This window comes from Opisthorchis viverrini (assembly GCF_000715545.1).
Source record: "Opisthorchis viverrini unplaced genomic scaffold opera_v5_100, whole genome shotgun sequence".
Lineage (NCBI taxonomy): Eukaryota > Metazoa > Platyhelminthes > Trematoda > Opisthorchiida > Opisthorchiidae > Opisthorchis > Opisthorchis viverrini.
In genome coordinates, this window is record NW_008751756.1 from 508,308 (window position 1) to 512,721 (window position 4,414).

Consider the following 4,414-nt stretch of genomic DNA (forward strand, 5'->3'; position numbering starts at 1 on the left):
TTCGAGCAGCGGACCTGAGACGTCTTCATTCGTTCGACAATCTTTGTCTCAGAATCATAGCTCGTGTGGGTTGGTGTTGGCGAATCTGTAATGAGGCAATTAGAAAGCGCGTGGTTGTGTAACAATTGAGACGTCTTCAGTTGTTCGACAATCTTCTCTCAGAACCATAGCTCGTGTGCGTTGGTGTCGGCGAATCCGTAATGAGGCAATTAGAAAGCGCGTTTTCGGTTGTGTAACGGGTACTTCCATTCAAGAATGTGTCCAGCACCAGAGGCTGCGTTGGTTGGGACATGTGTTACGTATGCCGAACCATCGTTTGCCGAAGAGAGGGCTGTTTTCCATGCCCAATTCAGAGGGGCGTAAACAGAGAGGTGACCAACCCATGACTTGGCAGAGGAGTATGAAGGAGATCACGAAACGCTTGGGTGCTGTCGGTGCTACTTGCCTTCCAGGATGGGGACCGCGTAATCCTCACTGTGCCTGGTTGGAGACACTACAAGATATGGTTGCCAACCGATGTCAGTGGCGTTCTTGTTGTCAGTTTCTATCCAGATTGCCTGAGTGAATGTCTGGAGGTGTAGGCACCTTGGAATGATTGTGTTAAGCTAGCACTAAGTCCCTCTCCCGTCCACCTTTATTCTTTTCTTTATAATAAGGCTTTCAAATAAGTCATGGTTGTACGGCAGTGAAGCATCGGTGTTGAACACTGATGTCATGCTGTCGATGATGATGATGATGATGGTTGAAGAGAGCCTAGCAGGAATCAGCTAAGTATGGACCGATGTCCGTAGTCTGCAAATTCATGAAGAGCCCATCAAGGACGAAACTGAGCGCTAAATCGATCGTCTCCGTTTGGCCGAAGAACACGACTTCCAGAGGGGTAGGTTATACGTTTTAGAAATGCTGTTGGCTAGAGAAACATAAACCAACCCTATTACAGCCGAAAAATAGACTGTCATGTATTCAGGCTTCAGTAGGGTATTCGATCAAGTCGAGTACTTCGAAAGCCGACATTTAAAGAGATGTACAGAAAGTATGGGTCAAAGCCGTTCTCACCGGCCCAGAGAGAGAGAGAGAGTCATTGATCAAGCATGCTGAACCAGCCGAGTTCCTCGGCTGCTCGCTGAAATGAAACTTCGTCTCGCCCTTGCAGACGATTCTGAACTCTGAGAGACGGTCAGCAATAAAGGCGATGCAGTCCTTGAACAACTGAGTCAACGAGACCTCCTGTTATTGTGACAAACGCTGAGAAAAGTCGTTTGGACGTCCTCAACAGATCGATGTATCACATCAGTGGTTACTTGCTGACAGAAACTACATCAGAGGAAGGCCTGGGAGCTCTGATGGCACCAGATCACACATATATTGAAAGTATTAGGAGGGAGACTCCGCTGGTAAGAGGCCTATGCGGACGAGTTTAAGCTCAGTTGATCAGATGTATCCGGAAAGCTCTGGTATTACTGTCAGTTCACACATCAGACAACTGCTGGAGTACGGACCATCTACCACACTCCCACCAGTCAACAAAGAGGTCAAGACGAGGATCCGAAGCAGCAATTAGGCTTAGAAGCCTAGAATATTCCGAGGGGTTGGGTATTCCCCTGAATACATCTCTGTATCTCGATGACAGAAACCGTAAGATAAACCCTGTGAAGTTACCACAGCGTTAACTTCTAGCTGAAGATGTAAACGCTAAGAATACCTAAACTCCTGTATCACCCAAAGGTAAAAAACGGCTGAAAAGTCGGTATGAGGACCTGCGGGACCCGATGCGATTACAACCAGCTTCACAACTCATCACCATCATCGACGGCATGACATCAGTGTTCAACACCGATGCTTTACTGCCGTACAACCACGATTTATTTGAAAGCCTTATTGTAGAGAAAAGAGTGAAGGTGGACAGGGGAGGGACTTAGTGCTAGCTTAACACAATCATTCCATGGTGCCTACACCTCCAGACATTCACTCCGGCAATCTGAATAGAAACTGGCAACAAGAACGCCACTGACCGCAGTTGGCAACCATATCTCGTAGTGTCTCCAACCAGACACAATGAGGATTACGCGGTCCCCATCCTGGAAGGCGAGTAGCACCGACAGCAGCCAAGCTTCACTACATATGGACGGGTGTTACAGGAGCCACCTCCCGCAAATTGACGGTGCACTACTGAAGATTTTATTTCGACCAGACACGAGTTGATACAGTCTACAGGAGATATTCTACTATTCCACGAATGACCATGTATCGGAATTTACAGACGCAAGCACACATGTGGCAGATAATTTCGAATAAACGAAATGGCTTTTCAATGAATTTGTGAATAACGAGTGTCAGAGATACATTAACAGCATGAACTGAAGGAAATTATAGCATATAACTATTACCACGACGTTTCGACTTTTCATTTTTGTGACCTATGAGGAGTTCATGAAAGGCTCCGTAGGAATTGAACAACTAGAACCTTAATTTGGTTCATATGCACTGCAATAGCGTTTTTAAGTGTTTGTTTCAGTCACACTCCATTTTTGCCTAGGTGTAACTTTTTTAAAATATAATCCCCGGTGTCTTACATGGTCTGTACCTGTATGTGATGAGTGTTTTTGACACAAATCAGTGATACCTAAAGCGCCATCCAGCGACAGCGTATAAATATACAGTCGAAAATGGGGTATTTATCGTGTGTATGGGACGAACTAACGATATATTTTTAAGAGGTTGTGGTAATAGCATCAGCCTTCACCCACATATATATTCTAGCTCCACTCACCGGGATCCTGTTCGGATATTTCCTCTTTATTTTCGTCGAGTCTGCGTGTCGCTGGTCTAAATATTAAGCACATTAGACCTCAAAAACATCGTACCAAACGTATTCTGCTCCTTAAAGCGTAGGGTCATCACGATAAAAAGGGTAGTTCACAGAATCCGGAGAGCCCGCGAGGAACACAAATCAGTCGAAATGTGCGCTCCTGCTTCAGATTCCTTGGTGTATGTAAACAATTGGATCAGCACCTTTTGGTGACGGAATAAACAACTGCGAATTGCTACCGATGATAAGACTTCATGAGGTGACCTTTTAAGATCGCTGGTTTAAGGGGCGGATAAGAAGATGTCGGGATGTTTCCCACAAAGCGGAACCACAACAAAAGGTGGGAAATTTTCGTGTGAAGCTTAAACAGCTGGGGGGAGACTACACGAGTGGCCTAATGATTTGTAATTAAATGACACTGGAAGAACCGCCTTCCATCTAGATTTGGAAGAGGTGGTGGATATAAATGGGATACATTCATTGACAACGGTTCAATCTTTCGTTTGCACCGAATTCTCCCACCATTGTTTTTACTTTCGTATTTGAGGCCCACCAGCGAGTTGAGCATGCGGTCTGGAGGTTTTTCTACCATCTGCTTAGAAGAGGTGTGGAGAAGGAAAGAACGACAGAGCCTTAGAATACAGTATAATTTTAATCCGAGTTTTGGATTAGTTTTTTGGATCGAAGGGCTTCGCAACAAAGCATACGGTTTTCGCGGAAACCGATGGAGAAGACACCTTTGTTGTAGCAAGAAAAATGTGCATGACTCTGGTGTACCTTTTTTGCGAATTAAAAATTGGACATCATGTTGGGTTACCAGGAGGTTCTCTTGACGAAATCAAACGTGGGGCGTTTGCAAAAAAATTTAGTACGAAATATTGGGAATCTGCTGCTGCGTTTTGACAGCCTTCGTTGAAAACCTCTGAAAATCCATGAAGGCATTTTAGTGAAATGCACTGAAAGGTAAAAGGGATGGTGCGGATTTTAGCTTCCTCAAAGCTGTCTCAATCATTTGTACACCACGGCCTGTCAGCTCGCATGTGACGGGCAAATGAGAACACTGAAGAGTTGGGGTGTTTTGTACTTTCATTTTACTTCTAATATAACAAAACGTATTTTTTCAATTCCATAACCGTTTTTTGTTTGAATACGAATGGCGACAAAGACGCGCACCTGTACGATTTCACCCAATACAAACGTGGTCATGTGCTTCGACACTCTTCTGATTTCGCTTGCGCTTACAGCGGTCTTTCACGAGTCTCGTCCTGTCTCTGGCGTCAAAGCATTCCAGATTATCTTCGGATTATATTATGTGAGGGGACTGTACAGAAGAAGGGCGCTTACAGCGGTCTTTCACGAGTCTCGTGCTGTCTCTGGTGTCAAAGCATTTCAGATCATCTTCGGAATATATTATGTGAGGGAACTGTACAGAAGAAGACCCCTGGACAACCACGCTTGGATTACTGTTTATTCGCTGACATGGGCCAACGGCAAACTATTTTAAAGAGAAAAAATCATTATGGACCTGTTCCATTTGACCTCTTTATTATTGTACACCAAGTCTAGCGTTATTATTTTTATTTCCTTGCCACACACTCTTGGTGA

At 44.7% G+C, this 4,414-nt stretch overlaps 1 protein-coding gene across 1 annotated transcript in view; it reads right to left on the bottom strand.

Moving 5' to 3' along the window:
• T265_05346 (hypothetical protein) overlaps positions 1–2,983 on the bottom strand; it is a gene marked incomplete at both ends in the record, with an annotated part of 29,294 nt that extends 26,311 nt beyond the window's left edge. Inside the window, one exon of the mRNA XM_009170337.1 lies at positions 2,771–2,983. The remainder of the gene's footprint in view (positions 1–2,770) is intronic.
• Positions 2,984–4,414: the final 1,431 nt, after the last annotated feature.